The sequence below is a fragment of the Triticum urartu genome, chromosome 5A (assembly GCF_056163025.1).
Source record: "Triticum urartu cultivar PI428250 chromosome 5A, HENAU_Tu73, whole genome shotgun sequence".
Lineage (NCBI taxonomy): Eukaryota > Viridiplantae > Streptophyta > Magnoliopsida > Poales > Poaceae > Triticum > Triticum urartu.
The window spans coordinates 469,040,175-469,058,770 of NC_141877.1; the positions used below are offsets into that span (position 1 = coordinate 469,040,175).

At 41.7% G+C, this 18,596-nt stretch overlaps 1 long non-coding RNA gene and 1 pseudogene across 2 annotated transcripts; one reads left to right on the forward strand and one right to left on the reverse strand.

Annotated features, from left to right (window-relative positions):
* The first annotated feature begins 239 nt into the window (after positions 1-239).
* LOC125531644 (uncharacterized) lies at positions 240-843 on the forward strand. The gene is made up of 2 exons (XR_007293388.2): positions 240-452; positions 539-843. It is a non-coding gene; the product is annotated as an uncharacterized LOC125531644 (long non-coding RNA).
* Positions 844-4,352: 3,509 nt separating this feature from the next.
* Positions 4,353-14,702, reverse strand: LOC125528246 (tyrosine--tRNA ligase 1, cytoplasmic-like; annotated as a pseudogene). The gene is made up of 10 exons (XR_015602378.1): positions 14,342-14,702; positions 11,088-11,277; positions 10,022-10,350; positions 9,843-9,942; positions 7,723-7,828; positions 7,549-7,626; positions 6,921-7,086; positions 6,652-6,756; positions 5,113-5,172; positions 4,353-4,733 (listed from the first exon to the last, which is right to left on the reverse strand). The product of XR_015602378.1 is annotated as a tyrosine--tRNA ligase 1, cytoplasmic-like (transcript).
* Between the last annotated feature and the right edge of the window lie 3,894 nt (positions 14,703-18,596).

The window sequence follows — 18,596 nt, forward strand, 5'->3', positions numbered from 1 at the left end:
TCTGTTATCTTTCAAACAATTGTTTTACATCACCCCAATTCATAAAATAGTTTGTACAGCCCTGCATGTGAAGAGTGGCGATGTGGCTCACGAGCTCGCGCGCTCCCGCTGTATGGTCCAATGGTACATCGGCACGTTTGGTCTGCATTTATGGAGGATGGAAATACTGCCGCGTATACGCGAAAAGAAGAGGGCACATACGGGGATGGGCCCGCACGACGTGTCGACGGAGAACGCCACTGGCCTGTCGCCGGTCGTGAACTCCAAGTACTGGCTGATGCTCAAAAAAAAACTCCAAGTACTGGCTTTGACGAACGGCGCTTGGGGTAAAAAAAAAGTAATTCTCAGAGACGCTATTTTCCCCTGGATTCGCGGCCGGAGAGGGTTGTACTCATTGCGACGGCGGAGGCGACGGGGGATGGGTTCGAGTTCTTATCCGATCCGGTTGATAGGTATGCTTGTTGCCCTCGCCTGAATTCCATTCATGGTGGATCTTTCGTAGCATGAATCTCAGGGAGCGTGTTACCCCGTTGGACAGATTCCCTGTGCTTGCGTTGATGGCGGTGACTACGCGCCACCGGCGCAGCCCGCTCCAGATCTGCTGGATATAGCAGGCGAGTCTAGCATTGATGATGTGGGCGACCGGCCGCCGGCACTAAGTAGAACTGAACGGCGTTTGCTCGAGCATGAGCTTGTCGGTGCCGGACTTAGAACAGTGAACAGGCAAGGACGACCGGCAAGGACGATTTGCTTCTGCAAGTTCAAACCATTTCGTTTCAGTTTCTTGATTCTAGACGATGGATGGTATGTATTGCGTCTGCAAGTTCAAACCATTTGGTTTCAGTTTCTTGATTCTAGACGATGGATGGTATTGCGTCTGCAAGTTCAAACCAATTTGTTTCGGTTTCTTGATTCTAGACTTGTCTTTTTGTTGCACAGTAGAGCAGGCCAGACACTATGGGCCTGTTCGTTGTCCCTCCCATTCCGTGACTCCGCTCCCGGAGCAGCCAAAGTAGCAGTTCAAAATCATGGAGCGGGGAACTCTGCGGATCCTTGGATTTGGCGGAGCTGATGGTTTCCCAAACAGCTCCTATATGTGCTTTTCTTTCCTCTCGCGATGTACTCTAGATGATTGTAACCTGATTGGTGATGATGAATACAGTCAGCATTTCATCTATTCTCAAAAGAATAAAAATCCAGTTGGCACTGCTAACTCTTCAAACACTACCATCGTGCGTGTTTTCTCTCAGAATCTGTTTGTCAATGGTTTGTGTTAATTACTTCTGCACTGACCTATTGAGCATGAACATAATTGAATATCATGACGAACTGGTAAATGAATATTTTAATGAGTATGCATACACTTAACTTGAAAACTTCTATTGTTTGTCAGTACATGGTGTTTTCTAGAGCTATAGAACCTTAAAATTACAGCACGAGAGGAGTTTGCCCTTGGTACTAGTCAACCGATTATGCATGAAACGGTTTACATCGTGCAAGGCTCGTGTTGCACGGCCGCCTACAGAACGGCCACCATGCATGCATTGGCAGAGTGTGCACATTCAGGGGATACGCAGAGAAGCATGCTGAAACTGTGGAGAAAACATCATGTTGAAGGGAGACACCAATATGGTAACCATCTTTCATCTTCTTTGATCTCAGGTCACCAGTTTGGCGAATTCTTTGGAAGCAAGATTTTTTTGCTGGATGCTTTGCATGGGATCATGCCGCTGAAATCTATCCTTGCAAATAGACACACATCGGTACTGAAGGTCACTGCCCAATCTGTAACTTGGGCGTTGAGGATGTTAAACACTTGCTTTTTGAGTGTACGCCTGCAGTGGAATTATGGAAATTGCATGTTCATACCATCATCTTTGATGTGATGCACGTTGATGGATTGAGTTCGGTAATCATGGAATGTTCCTGGAGCACCTAATGTTACTCTTCCAGAACTGCTGGCCGTCAGTGCATGGTACCTTTGGTGTATTCATCAGCAACGAAATCATAGTGAGACTGTCCCACCTCTAAACAACAGGCGCCTTCCAGAAAATGTATCGCCATGCTGTCAAAACGATGGAAGAAGCCAGACATGGGATTTGTCAAACTCAACGTCGATGCTTCCTTATTATAAGGGATACACATGGAAATCTTGTGCCAGCTTCATGCGAACATATAACTTTGTCTCTGACTATTGCTATGAAAGTTTTGAATTGGCAAATTCTATTAGATGCAACAACGTTCAAGCTGAATCAGACTTGCTGGAGGTTATCAATGCATGCTAGGGTCAGGAAACTTGATGGAACGTATCAGCTGCTATTTTTGCGAGTATCATCGACACTGCAAAATCGATTGGGAATGTCCAATTTAATCATTGTCCAAGGGACTCAAACTCTGGTACATGAGCTAGCGAAGCACTCTATTACGTTTATGGCTACATGTAATTGGGTTGATGGAACCTCCTGATGTAATTGGGTTAATCTCGTGGACGATGTAACTATTCTTTAAGCAATAAAGCGAGACATGACGGCGTTCCCTAAAAAAAGCACCAAGTGTAATTGTTGATGTAAAACCTGTGGCAACATTTTTTTAGGGAAACTGCGCAGACATTTGTAGTGTGCAGCATTTGGTGGATGAATTCTGTTGTAGCCTTGGTTTCAAAAAAATAATTATGTTGTAGCCTTGTAGCTATTGGACACCGATTAAGTGTTCGCTGGCGGGTTTTTCCATTATTACTGTAACTATAAGGTCACATTCAGAGTGTTGCAAGTAATGTCTGAAACGGAAATGGCAATCTTTGTATGATATGGTACAGTAGTAATCAAACTTGCTTGCGCTGAGGGTACAGGGTGACTTTTTTTTTTGAGGAAAGGCCATTATGGCTAGCTTGATTGATTAATGCATAAAGATACATCGTCTACGAGCTTGCTCACCAGACAATCTGGAGGCTCGTCGGTTCAACTAGAAGAAAGTTTATTACAATAACTAAAATTAGCTAGCACATGTGCCGCTTGATTTGCTGATCGAAAACAATGCTTAAAGTTGACCTTCCCAATCAAGGTAGAGATGTCCACACATTCCGCGAATATCGCTGCCGCCGCGTCCCACCAAGTACTCTGACCGGAGCAGCAGTTGATCACCGTTAGAGAGTCGGATTCCGCTTCAACTCGCTGGAACCCTAGGCTATTTGCCAAGTTCAGTCCGTCTCTCATCGCCATTGCCTCTGATGTCATTGCGTCCGCTGCATATGGGATAAACTTACATTGAGCTGCAAGGAAAATACCTCGTTCATCTCTAATAATTGCTGCCATAGCTCCAACTCGTTGATCCGCAAAAAAGGCCGCGTCCACATTAAGTTTGATGAACTTTGGGTGGTTCTTCCTTCGATTTGGGAAATCTTTTATCATGTCAATAAACGGGCTCAACCACCCAACAAGTTTGGGGGACTGGCTAGAAAAACCAACGAGTTTGTTTGGCGGCCCAACCACCCAACGTAAATGCTGCCGTGCGTATACCGTCCACGTTGCGTTCGGCATTCCCTAAACGGCGCCCGTTACAGGCATGGGTGCAAACGGGCGCACACCCCCCGCGGCGCACTGGGCTGGCCCATTACGTGTTTTTATTTTGTGTCTTAATTCGTAAAAAAGGGCGCTACCAGGATTCGAACCCTAGTATTCGTTCTTCTTCCTTTTTCCTTTTTTTGTTTACCTTTTAAAATTTTTTGTTTTCTTTTTTCTCTTCGTCTTGGCACGATGAATTGGTTCGCAAATACATGAACATTTTCTTCAAATTGATCAACTTTTTTCAAAATCCATGAACTTTTTTAAAAAATTTGATTACCTTCTAGTCAAATTCGATGAACAATTTTTGCAATTTGGTGAACTTTTTTCAATGTTGATGAACTACTTCAGATTTGACGACTTTTTTCCCCAATTTTAATGAATTTATTTTCAAATTCGATGAACTTTTTTCACCTTTTTGTAAACTTTTTTCCAAAACCGATGACTTTTTTGAAAAATCGTGATCTATTTTTCAAAATTGATGAAATTTTTGCAAAAACGGTGAACCTTTTTTGAATTTTGATGAACTTTTCCCAAAATCGATGAACCTTTTTTGAATTTTGATGATTTTTTTTTCAAAATCAATGAACCTTTTTTGAACTTTGATGAACTTTTTCAAAATCGATGAACTACTTTCAAAATCGATGAACCTTTTTTGAATTTTGATGAACTTTTTTTTGTCATGATTTGTGAACTATTTTTAAAAATTGATAGACATTTATCTCAAAATCGTGAACTCTTTTTCAAAATCGATTTTTTTAAAACAAATGAACTTTCCTGTGATTCATGGACTTTTCCCAAAATGTTTAAAAATAAAATAAAAATCAAAGCGAATTACGCAACTACAAATGTGCTTATATAAGTTCGCCCTGGATTTGCTCATTAGCGCAAAGTAGGTGAGGTGGTAAACACACTGTTCTCTGTTCTTACAGCGCGAGTTCGGTCCATGAGGAGAACCATTTTTGCGGTTGTTTTTTTTTTGCTTTTTTCTGGCTACCCCTTCGGGCGCCAGTACCAGAAACCAGCACTGACAGCGCCGGTTAGGAGATCCCGTTGCGTTCCGTTAGCCTGCAGGTCGGTACATGACTTTGTGTCCGTCAAGTGCCAAACAAACGTCCAATGTTGATGCGGGTCCGCCCCGGTACTATATGGTCCGCCCCGGTACTATATAGCCTGCAGGTCAACAAAATATGGGATATACGTCATCAAAATTATATCAAAAGTTCTTTGAAAATGTGCATTAATGGCATGCTTTTTGTGGCATATAACTCACAATTCGTTGATAAAATTAATGGTCAAAGTTAGACATAAAATATGAAGTGGGCTTGTATATAGAAATGGAGGGAGTATCAGTTTAGCACCATCCGAATGTTATGTTAGTCAGCATTAAATTGGCAGACTTATTTAGGGCCAAATCAAATTTTATTTGTAGACAAACAGTTGGGTTTCCAACTTATAGTTAACAGAAAAGTTTTCAACGAAATGCTTCTACCCTATAAATTGTATGCTATACTACATCGTAATGGCCAAATAGGGTTGATAAAAAATGTACCTGCATAGCTTCCTTGAGTTCTTTTGCTTCATCATTGCTACTGAAATGGTCACGGACAGGCTTGAAACAGAAAAAATGAAAATCAGAGTTAAGTGTTATTATGATAAAAACAAATATTTGAATGTATAATTAATAACTACTATAATGCTCCAATAATTCTAGAATATAAAGCACATTTTGTTGATCACATAAGCAAGGTAAAAAAGAACAACCTTCCCTCAACAATTAGGACTAATCACTTAAACTCACAGACATGCATAAATGCAATGTGTCATCGTTCACATTAATGAGGGGAGTTGATTCATATGGCCGTATTGGATGAAGATCAGTAAATATTTCTTTCATACTTCATAAAATAAAACCTGTCACCAAAAACTATATAGATATAATACTAGAATAAAATAGCTCTAGTTTAAATAACATGGCTCTAGCTTGTCATCTACCACAAAATTCCACGTCAATTTTGGACAGCCCTTACATTATGCTGAACAAGAACACAAGGGCCGTTAGAAGGTCCTTAGGCATAGCTGAGAAAAATCACTGGAACAGCTGGTAACTGCTCTCCAATTGATACTAACAGGGCAGAAGTATCTATCAGTGGGCATGGTTGGTGGATACCATCAGCTTTTAGGGCAATCCAAAATTAGTACATAGAGAACATGTGAAAGTAGGGTCAAACTGCTTTTCAGATGAGTTACCGGAACTTGCTGGTTTTTTAGAGGTTTGCTTGCTTGGAGATGGGTCAGAGCTTATAGGATAAGAGAGTTGGTTATAAAAAGCCTAACCAGATATGGTCAAATTCTAATGCAAGGATAAGAGAGAAAATGTTCTGAGAGAGAAGACAGAAAAGGTTTCTTTCTTTTGTTTTTGTGCCAACCAGAGACACCATCAAATAAAGCCTTTGATTTCTTCCGCTTTATGAAATTTCATGCATTTTCCGCATGCAATACCTTCAGGCTCTAATTCACAAGGAATTGAGTCAAACATTTATATCCAGCTGGTTAAAAAGCTCAACCAGAAATGGCCATAATCAGATTCTAACGTAAGTTGTAGGCCAAAAAGGTTTCTTCCTCTGGTTTTTGTGCTGACCAGGAACACCGTCAAATAAAGCCTTTTGTTTCTTCCGTTTTATAAATTTTCACGCATTTCGTCCTTATACCATTCTTCAGGCTCTCTAAGAACGAAACAAGTCAAACCTTTATATCTAGTCGATGATTAGGTGACATGGGGAGGACATGCACAATACTAACTTATACTAATGTCTAGCACAAATTATACAAGGAAGGCGCCAAATAAAGGTCCAATTGTCATCCAACGAACGAAACGAACCTAGAAAAGGGGCACAAATGAACAATACCACTAGGCTTCTAGGTTAATACTATTTGATTTAATATTGAGACATTGTGTCAATCATACGCAAAATCTTTTGATCGATACATCCATTGATATCAACGGAACTTTCAAAATCAATCAGAGAAATGACAAAACATACATAGAATAAGAATCACTGCAAGTTAGAAGACAGATAAAGAAATTTACCTGCAACATCATATTTATTGCCTTGACAAGCGCCTGCTTCACATCAATTGGTGCAAAGCGCCACTTTCATAATCAGCAGCAAGCTCTTCCATGCACATGAACGTCCTGCATAGAAGTTATCATCAACCAAATCTACATGATAATATATTGAAAGCCTTCCTAGAAATACATAATTGCAATGACTGAATGATATAAGTGTACATTCCACTGGTTTATTACATAAATTCAACGGGAAACAAGAAGAAATGTAACTTGGCAGCCCAACTTACTTTATACCACTGTTCTCTCCAGTCCGCAGCACCTCAAATTTTCCAAACCAAGGTAAGATAATATACTTTATGTACTCCAAACACGGATTACATTTTGCATTTTTAAGAGGGCAGAAAGCATCCTCTATTTTTGAACAGACTTCTTCCTGCAATAAACAAAAGGCAACTGTTGACATTGTAGACAACATTAAACACAAAAAAAAGATGGTATTGACAGCAAATCAGAAATCAAAACTACATGTCTAACAATAAATAAAAGAATTCCTATCACATCTAGGCTGAAGTTATAGAATCCAAATATCACCAGTTAACTATGTTGGACCTTTATCTTGCAAACGTAATTCTGCAAGAACTCATCTTCACTACTCCACTTAAATGAGTCATAAATCATCCTACAGATACCATTGGTACTAAAAATCATCTAGCGATGTGCTAGGATTTAAAACATCCTACAGATACATTGGTCTAAAAAATCAAATAGCATTGTGCTACAACTAAAAAGCAATGTCTAGCAATATTAATAGTACACGAAGATTTGCAAGGACATTTGACCCCCACAACTTCACAACTCATATGCAACTAGACCAATAAACAAGGACCTTTGTGAATATCAGAGCTCAGGCCTCACAGTCTTCCATGAAGATGGTCCATCTTGTATCGTTACAACCCCCAAATCCAGGATGCTCTAACAAATTTGGTAGCACATCTGTATTTTAAGTTAAGGATACATGTATGTGTACGCAAATGTATTGTAAAAAATATGGAAAATAAGAGAGCAAATATAACACAATTATAAAGATACTGTTAAAGAAAGCAATTGGTATAGTTTCCCTCTCGATGTGCTTGCAGTACTGCCTAGCTAATATGTGCCCCCCACGCTGATCCAAGTTCAAAAGCCAAACGTCCGCCTGCAGTTAGAAAGGTTTTTATACACCCGCAAAAAGAAAGATTCTTATGCAAGCATTCCAGATAAAACATAGAAATACTGTATTTTAAGTTGAGATACTTTATCTATATTAAAACCCAAAGCAAACGACACCAACTTTAGCCTTCATCCTGCAAGTAAACAAACGAACCTATGCACGCAAGAAGGCATATTTAGATGCAAGTTCAAACATGCTCCCACTAGATAACCTAAGCAACACATGACCTTGCAAAGATATGCTTTGTGTCAATATAACCATTACAAGTCGGATCATATTGAGACACCAGTATTCCAGGTTTGTTAGAGACAATTGAGGCTCAGTGCATATTTGGCTTCTAGTATTTTTGATAAAATTAGCATAACCATAGGCAGAGGCCAGTAGAGAATAGAAGAAAATGTTCTGGGAGCCCAGCAAGCAACAACTTTATGAAGTACTCTGACGTAGCAGACATAAGGTCTTAAAAGATATGATGTCAATTTAACTATTTAACGTCACAACATAAAGACACCAGTATTACAGATTTGTTTATGCATTATTTTTGGCAAAATTAGCTTAACCATAGGCAGAGGACTTGTGTACAAACATCCATAGAGCAAGGTCAGTTTTCTCAATATGATTTTTGGGGTAAATATATTTAGCGACTCAAAACACCTCTAAGCACACATTTATTTATTCATGATAAGAATCTCTGACTAATGTCTACAAATTTATTTAAGAGACCATATGGCGCCTCAAAACAAATCATCCTTAAAAATAATTCAATTATCCTGAAGCAGTTGTAAGCCTTTCCCTGCAGTGTATATTCGGCTCATGGGTTTAATCATCCTTTAGAATCTTAGAAACAATTCGATTCTCCTGAACCAGTTTAAAGTAACAGCTAATTCATCCTCACCAATCCAGGATGAAGAAACACTCCAGCATCAAGGACTTTTAAATTGAATCAAGAAAGCAGAACGGCCCAAAACAGAGCAGGCCAAATTTAGCAGCCTCACAGGGAGCGATAACTCAAGAGACCGGCTGGGGCGAGAGAAGCAGCAGGATGACGGAGGAGGGGCCGGGCAGGAGCAGAAATGTCTTCGCGCCTTGTACAGGGAAAAGGGCCCTCTTTGAACCCACAGGAGAAGGGGCTCAGGGCAATATTTTGGTGCCTCCCTAAAATAGGGGTTGTGATTGGATCCCAAGAGTATGTTTTTATTCCTCGGCCCCAATAAACTGTAATCCCTGCTGGTGATGGCTCTAAGAGAGGCAACTTGTAAAGCACCTCGAGTGCAACTATGTGTCTTAGTTAACTGGGCAAAAGCATCAGCAGAAGAACAAGAACAACACCTCTATCATAAACATTAATGCAATCGTCTCAACCACCCATACAAGACGCTTAGATCATCTTTACCAAACTCCACCAGTTTAGACAGGTACAGCTGAGGTCACATGTTACACATCCTAATCCATGGCGACACGGTTATTAGAAATTATAAAATTCTCGATGGTAAGTTTTATCAGAAATACCATTAGTAAATTCTTGACATTCATACAACATAGGGAACTGGATAACATGGAACATGAGTATGCTGGCGGGCTGCCCAACTTTTGCTGTTCTCCGTCCATAAGCTGGACAGCAGTTGTTTTTAAAGATTCAACTAAAATATTGTTGCACGCTTGATGCTGTTCTAGCTGCCAAGTACTTAGTGCAGTTTCAGCATACAGATCCAGTCATGTTGGTCTATAGTTCTATATACTTTGCTTTTGCTTGCCAATCTTTCTTATATACTCCCTCTGTCCCATAATATAAGAACGTTTTTTACACTACTATAGTGTCAAAAACATTCTTATATTATGGGACGGAGGGAGTATTTCTTATGGAGACAGACACAGGATTATTTGGTCTTTGTTCTAACAATTCAGATATCCAAGTACTTGAGGTCTTGGTTGTTACTTCCAATGCAATCAGGCCAAGCTAACAAAAATCAACAGCAACAGAAAAAATTAAAATACAGACCTTCTGCAATAATATACCAGCGCTCTGCAAGCAAGGATTAGCTATTTCAGCAGCTGAAAATTCTCTGGACATATAAGGATCAATACTTCCTTGACAACGCCTGCTTAGTACACAAAAAAAAGGAACTAGCATGTGAAAACATAAACTTAAACAATTCAATAATATGAACATAAAGATACCTTGGATCTTTTGATGCATAAACACGAAGCCAACTCTTTATTCTGCTCAGATCGCTTTTTCTTGCAATATCCATTGCAAGTGACCAGTATTCATCTGTTTTGCAACTTATTTTATCCGACAACTGCACGACCTCAACCCCACCAAGGTTCATGCCAATTGCTTTCCAAACCTCAATATTATACCGGCCAATAGTCTGAATATTACTTAGATCACTACCAACCTTCATCGTGATCTGAGGGTTCATTCGAGCAAACCAATCTGCCATCAATAGTTTAACTTCGAAACCAGCTTTAACCATCTTATTAACATTACTTGTCATTGAGACCCCCTGTGCACAACAAGGATAGTTACACGCAAATTTATCGTAAACATCATATATAAGCTCCAAAATGCTCTCATGAACAACTACATCATTGACAATAAAGCATACATATATCATCTCACATACATATCGTTAAAGTGTAAAACAGAGGTAGTGGCAAAACAATGGACTGAGTAGTGCATGGACTGAACAAAGGAAAGAGTAGGGGAAAATACTAAAAAGCAACCATGAAGAACAAAGGGCGTGATCAGCACAAAATCCATGAGTCCTAAAGGCCAATATTAAGTTGGACTCATTAAAAGAGTACATTCAATATGATATACAAAAAGGAAGAGTAATATAGTAGAGACATATCCTGAATGTGACTAATAGACCCCATTTTTCATGAAAATAAAGATATGAATGACAGTAACACAGGTTTCTTTTTGGTAAGTCTGAGATTGAAGATATGATAAATGGTTGCCAGCAGGTATCATTTGAATTCACATGATTGTTTCAGCGGATATAATTGAGCATGAACGATATTATCATGGCAAAGATTTTGCCAAAACCATAGTATTGCAAGATTGTTGGCACCTGACATCATCTTAACTCTAGATATTTAAATGTTCATACATCAGTGACAGATTTTAGATTCCTGCAAGATTTTAAAGTGAACAACATCTATTAACAGCTCTAGTGATTACAAATACACACACCCACCCCACCCACACACCCACATATATACATATTGATTCACATACCTGGGTTATATGCATCCAGGGGGAGGGATCACACCAAACATAACAAACAGGGACAGGTATCTTCTTCAACAGCACACTGAGCTCATATTCACTGACACAATCCCCAATGCTCCTCAGTGTGGCCAACTTTTGATCAAAGCTTCCACAAACAGTACCAGTTGGTTCAAACATACAGGCTGACGGAACGCCCCTGTTTTCAACCAATACACAGAACAGAAAACATACAAAGATTACATTGTTTCCCCTTCTAGGGCATCTTTAATTCAAATGATTTTTATAGGAATTCTAGAGGGTTGGAATACTTAGGATTTTTCCTGTGATTGTCGTTTGATTTGTGGGATGGAATCATACAGGATTTTTTTTCCCAAGGATTCTTTTGTGATACATTCCTATGATGCAATCAAACAAGCCAAAATCCTGTGGGGTTCATATGGTCATGACACTATGATCCTATGGTTTTCTGTTCCAGCATTTATGGATTCATGTGATTCAAAGAGCCCCCTATTGTTTTTTAGGGATTTGATTATCTGGTGGTCCAAACAATATTAACCACTCATTCATTCTCATGTGATTATATAGTATTATTAAATGGTCAATATGAGGGTAATAATGACTAAGTACAGATCATAAAATACCCCCTCCATTCCCGTGAAAAGCTTTCTTCCAAAATTTCCCCTCGGTCCAACCTGCCAGGCTAGTTTAATACCCCTGCAGGCCAAGGGCGTATGCCACGCTTATTTTAATGTCATGCATGCCAAGGGTGCATGCCACGCTTATTTTAATGTCATGCATGCCAAGGGTGCATGCCACGCTTATTTTAATGCCATGCATGCCACCCTAGTTTGACTTACCAATGATTGATAAATTAGCTGGTGCGCTGTGGGCGTTGATTGGTGCATGCAATTCATGATTAGTGGGAAATGGAGATATTAACTGAAAAGTTGGAAAGAAGGATGTGTTTGATTGCGACCAAAGTGAACCCTAGCATATTTTTGGTTGTGAGCACAACACTGGCTTTTGCTTGGATAAAACTCCACTACCAACTCTAGTCTGTTTTATCAAGCCAATGTTGGCCAATCTATTGGCAAGCAAAACCTCAAAAAAATTGGCTAGCCAACTTTGTTGTCATGGCAACCTTTAGCACAAACTAAACATACCGCAAAACGTTACGAGATTTAGATTAATTGAATATAGTGTAAATTCAAGACATATTACAGCTCTAACCATGTTTCATCTGGTGATCAATCCACGAATGCCAATAAAAAAATAAATAGACACTAGAAGGAAGTACATGCTCTCTTCATGGGAAGAGAGGGAGTAGTGCATAATTGTGTAAACAACAGGTGTGGCATAATTGAATGCTCTCTACAAAACAATTTTAGCCGTACAACAATTTACCATTTTCACTCAAAGCAAGAGTTTATTGTAAAAAAAATGGAAACGATACTACTAAACAAAGTCTATTTTAATGAAAACTCTAATGTTCCTAATTTTATGGACTTTTCCAATATCGACGATTCCTAAGATAATAGCTATTATTATTTTAAGTTACCTATTATTTGAAGCTAGCCGCCACGGTGTCGGGGGTTCGAATCCCTCCTTGCCCACAGCCTTCCAAAGGGGAAAGGGCCTTTACTTTCCCCCTGAGGGTAGGAAAATCATGATCGGGATAGCGGACGTAAAGCTATTGAATTTAGGTATGCTTTTTCCTTTTGTCGAAGTGGAATCGTAGAACAGAATGACTATGGATCTATAATAATTCAGCAAATTAGGTCCATTAAGGTTTTATTAGTTTATTACTCGAAACTAAATCAAGGATTTTCAGATACTTCCTTCGTGGAATAAGATATTGGATCCTCGAGTGATCTCTTTTTCTTGTTGCTTCATAAGGTTGAATCGATAGATTCAATTCGCGTTATAAGAGTAAAATTCCGCGTGTCCTTTCCGCTCTAATAATCAGATAAAGGGGGGTAAGGACCCGCTAAGCTCCTACTTTTTCATGTTTACAATCTGGTCCCCAAGGTTTTTGAGTCGCCGACTAATCGCCAATTAGTCACCGACTAATCGCCTAGTTGTCGCGCCGTGACTGGCTTGCGCGGGCGACTTGGCTCGCGGAGCGAGTCGCCCGACTCGCTGGCTCAACAGCGATTTTCTGCGATTAATCACTGCAATTAGTCGATTAATTGACTTGCTGGCTCGACAGAGAGAGGGAAAGGGAGGGAGCTCGGGAGGAGAGGAAGCCATGGCGCTCGCGGCCGTGACCTAGGAACCACCGCTGCAGCTCGCCGGCGACGCACCCCCTTCAGATCGACGGCGGCTGGACCTCCGCGGCGACGGCCGTGACCTCGAGCGAGGCTGCGGCGGCACAGACTAAGGCGGGGGAGGAGGAGATGAAGCTGCAAGCGGGTGAGGCTGGGGAGGAGGCGGGGGAGGGAGAGGAGGCGGGGGAGGGAGAGGAGGCGCCGCCTCTCCTCGCCGGCGGCGCAGAGGAAGAAGTTCGAGGGGAGAGGCGCAGATGAAGGAGTGTGGGCTGGCAGCGCTAGGTTTAGCGAGTGGATGAGGGCCGGGAGTGGTTAGCTGGGCCGTGCTGGGCCTGTTCGGCCTGATAACTTTGCTTATCTGGCATTAATGGGCTATGCAAAGGAGGGAAACAGGTGCGGGAGTGCACTGTACTGCCATGGCGACTTGGAGCGATTAGTCTAGGCAAGTCACTGACTCAAGCCAGCAAGCCACTAGCTGCAGCCTTGGCAACTTGGCTTAACTCAGCGACTCAAAAACCTTGCTGGTCCCTCCGATTACTATAGAGATGAACCCAATCCAGAATATGAACCATAAAATAAAACACCTACTAAACCAATCACAGCAATATCAGCTACAGTACCTATCAGCCAAAGTTAAGACTTACGAAAATTGCTTCTGTTTTTCTATTATTAAAATTATTTTTCATATATAATTCAACGGAAACAGTTTTCGTAAGTCTTTAACTTTATTGAAATTCCTAAAAAGGCTTATATCTAGGAACAGAGGGAGTAGTATATACTACTAAATCGTACATAACTGCACAATTTGCAAAAAAAACTATCAAGAAAACACGCTGTTTATGAAAAAAAATTGTCAGGAAATTATTACTTGTGAAGCCCCTCGAAAACATTGCTTCAGTAATCTAATTGGAGAGGATTCCGAATCCCTCATAGGCTACTGACAAGTAAAGCTATTGCTGCGACACATGAAGAAGTGTGACAAATAAAATTTACCTGCTATGCTCTTGGGGAAAACCATCAGGTGAGACTGGATGACCATGTAGCTGGTGAGCCTGATGATTCCTATCGAACTGCAAAAGGGTACCAAACGCGCGGCGTAAGGCCTGCACGGAGAGATCTGCCGAGAAACTGCTCTTGTAACCACCAAATGCCCTCGATAACATTGTTAAGACCTCCGCAAGGGCCAAACCCAGAGACAACAGTCGAATCTGGCGCCGCCCCTAGATCAACACGCGTTCAGTCGCCGCCGTCGAGGAGCTATGAAGGTTTTTCGCTGTGGGGAGGAAGGGTTAGGGTTAGAGAGGAGGCTAGGGTTGTGTGGTCAGACTGGGAAAGCGAATTCCAGCCCAATTGCCCGCTAAGACGCCTACATGGGGTGGCCCGGGTACCCCTAAAAAAATATGGGGTGGCCCAGGTAGCCCCCTCTGGTTCGTTAGCCTGCTCAGCTGGCTGGTTCTCCCACGCTGCTCCGCTCAACTATCTTCTTTTTTTCTTTTTTTCTTTTCACTTGTCCCTATGAAAATATAAATAGCCCTTACAAAAAGAATTGAAAATATTAAACACGGGATAAGTCTGTCGGGTTCACCGCCGCGCCTTTTTTAATAATGGAACCTGCAGTTCTGATGATTAGGTCGACACGAACCGGTACGAGCATGAGAAAAGAAGAAGAAGAATGTACACATGACCATGCCTCCCGATCCCCTTGCAGCGGACATCGCCGCCCGATAACGGAGTCACGGCTACACATGACCATGCCTCCCGATCCCCTTGCAGCGGACATCGCCGCCCGATAACGGAGTCACGGCCTCCTGTCCTGCCCCGCCTCACCACGCGCCGCCGGCCCGCCCCCTGTCGCCTCACGCCGTCAGCCCCCCCCCGCCGACGGACCGCCTACCGTCGCCGGCTCTCCCCAACCCCGAGGTCACATCTCTCTCAGAGATCCTCTCCAACTCGTAGTTCCTCGCGGAGGGCACACGCTCACACCAGCGTTTGGACAGGAGGTAGGTCGCCCCTCCTTGCGGACGCACGGACGAGGGTCTCACGCTGCCGCTGTGCATCGGGTGTTCCTGATGCGCCCCCCTGCTTGCTGCGTAGGTGAGGCTTATTTTCTGTGTCCCCTCAACCTAGATTACACAACATTGTATGTTATGTGTTTTTTGTTCTGGTTCATATGGATCAGACAAGAGTTTTCCTTTTCTGTTGGGATTTGTAGCTCATTTGGATTCACGATTGTAAATCACGGATTAGTTTTCAGAGTTTTCACTCTGTCATGTGCACGCCACATGTTTGAAAAAATGCCTACCAATAAGCTGGCCTTAGCCACTGCTGGCGTGCACCAGTAAATAGTCGGTCCCTGCAGTGGGGGTGGTGCTCGCTTCCAAGACTGAATCTATAGGGACAATGTGTTGCATTAGTTCTGATTTTTCCGCCGTCGAGGTGCACGAGAATCAGTTCTGGAAGTCCTGGGACTACGATGGAAAGCGGGTCTAGGTGTGGAGCCACCGCCATCCGATATTACTTCATCTTACAATTCATGTGAATCCACTGTCTATTCTCATTGCTTAATTTGCATTGGTTGTTCCAGTCACATATAGCTAATTTTATTTTTTTCATATGTGTTGAAGGTTGATTTCTGCATGAAATGCTTTGTGAATCTGAGCGGTTTGGCTCTTTATCAAGGAATCTCGCGCAATCTTTGTTTTTGACAGCAATTGGTGCAGATACAGAATAGGGAGCAGTTCTCCCTTTGGACATTTGTATGACGTTGTTTGGTAGCAAGTTTTGATGTTTCCTGGTCAGAGAGAACAAAACATGTCTCCAAGCATGCCGAAGCCTTTATTCTCATCATTGTATACCACGCATGTTGTGTGCCTTCAGAATGAGAGGTTTCATGTGGAAGGCCAAAGGATCCTTCAGTTTGCTTTCTCAATGTTTGACTAAATATTTCATTCATGTTCAACAAACCTTACGAGCAATCGATGGAGGCACTGCATGAGCTAGCTTCCTTGGCCGGATTGATAGAGGCACAGCATGAGGAACCGAGCCACCGATGCAGGTCGGTGCCGGCTCCATTGCACACGGCAGCCGCCACTACATCTGATGTCTTCGCATCCGAACAGCAGCTCCCTGATAACCCACAAGTATAGGGGATCGCAACAGTTTTTGAGGATAGAGTATTCAACCCAAATTTATTGATTCAACACAAGGGGAGCCAAAGAATATACTCAAGTATTAGCAGTTGAGTTGTCAATTCAACCACACCTGGATAACTTAGTATCTGCAGCAAAGTATTTAGTAGCAAAGTAATATGATAGTAATGGTAACGGTAACAAAAGTAACGGTAGCAAAAGTAATATTTTTGGTGTTTTGTAGTGATTGTAACAGTAGCAACGGAAAAGTAAATAAGCGAAGAATCAATATATGAAAAGCTCGTAGGCATTGGATCGGTGATGGAGAATTATGCCGAATGCGGTCCATCATGTAACAATCATAACATAGGGTGACACATAACTAGCTCCAATTCATCAATGTAATGTAGGCATGTATTCCGAATATAGCCATACGTGCTTATGGAAAAGAAATTGCATGGCATCTTTTGTCCTACCCTCCCGTGGCAGCGGGGTCCTAATGGAAACTAAGGGATATTAAGGCCTCCTTTTAATAGAGTACCGGAACAAAGCATTAGCATATAGTGAATACATGAACTCCTCAAACTACAATCATCACCGGGAGTGGTCCCGATTATTGTCACTTCGGGGTTGCCGGATCATAACACATAGTAGGTGACTATAGACTTGCAAGATAGGATCAAGAACTCACATATATTCATGAAAACATAATAGGTTCAGATCTGAAATCATGGCACTCGGGCCCTAGTGACAAGCATTAAGCATAGCAAAGTCATAGCAACATCAATCTCAGAACATAGTGGATACTAGGGATCAAACACTAACAAAACTAACTCGATTACATGATAGATCTCATCCAACCCATCACCGTCCAGCAAGCCTACGATGGAATTACTCACCACGGCGGTGAGCATCATGAAATTGGTGATGGAGGATGGTTGATGATGACGACTGCGACGAATCCCCCTCTCCGGAGCCCCGAACGGACTCCAGATCAGCCCTCCCGAGAGGTTTTAGGGCTTGCGGCGGCTCCGTATCGTAAAATGTGATGAATCCTTCTTCTTTTATTTTTTTTTCTCCCCGAAGGCAAATATAGAGTTGGAGTTGAGGTCGGAGGAGCTCCAGGGGGGCCCACGAGGTAGGGGCGCGCCCCCACCCTCGTGGCTAGGGTGTGCCCCCCTGGTCTTCATCTTTTGCAAGGATTTTTTTATTATTTCCAAGAAAGACGTTCCGTGAAGTTTCAGGTCATTCCAAGAACTTTTGTTTCTGCACATAAATAACACCATGGTAATTCTGCTGAAAACAGCGTCAGTCCGGGTTAGTTCCATTCAAATCATGCAAGTTGGAGTCCAAAATAAGGGCAAAAGTGTTTGGAAAAGTAGATACAGCGGAGACGTATCAACTCCCCCAAGCTTAAACCTTTGCTTGTCCTCAAGCAATTCAGTTGATAAACTGAAAGTGATAAAGAAAAACTTTTACAAACTCTATTTGCTTTTCTTGTTGTAAATATGTAAAGCCAGCATTCAAGTTTTCAGCAAAGATTATGAACTAACCATATTCACAATAACTCTCAGGTCTCATGTTTACTCATATCAATGGCATAATCAACTAGCGAGCAATAATAATAAATCTTAGATGACAACACTTTCTCAAAACAATCATAATATGATATAACAAGATGGTATCTTGCTAGCCCTTTCTAAGACCGCAAAACATAAATGCAGAGCACATCAAGGACTGACTAGATATTGTAATTCATGGTAAAAGAGATCCAGTCAAGTCATACTCAATGTAAACTAACAGTAATGAATGAAAATGACGGTGGTGCTCTCCAACTGGTGCTTCTTAATAGGAGGATGATGACTCAACATAAAAGTTAATAGATAGGCCCTTCATAGAGGGAAGCAGGGATTTGTAGAGGTGCTAGAGCTCGGTTTTAAAATAGAGATGAATAATATTTTGAGCGGTATACTTTCATTGTCAACATAACAACCAAGAGATGGCGATATCTTCCATGCTACACACATTATAGGCGGTTCTCAAACAAAATGGTAAAGTTTATACCCCCCCTCCATCAACAAGCATCAATCCATGGCTTGCTCGAAACAACGAGTGCCTCC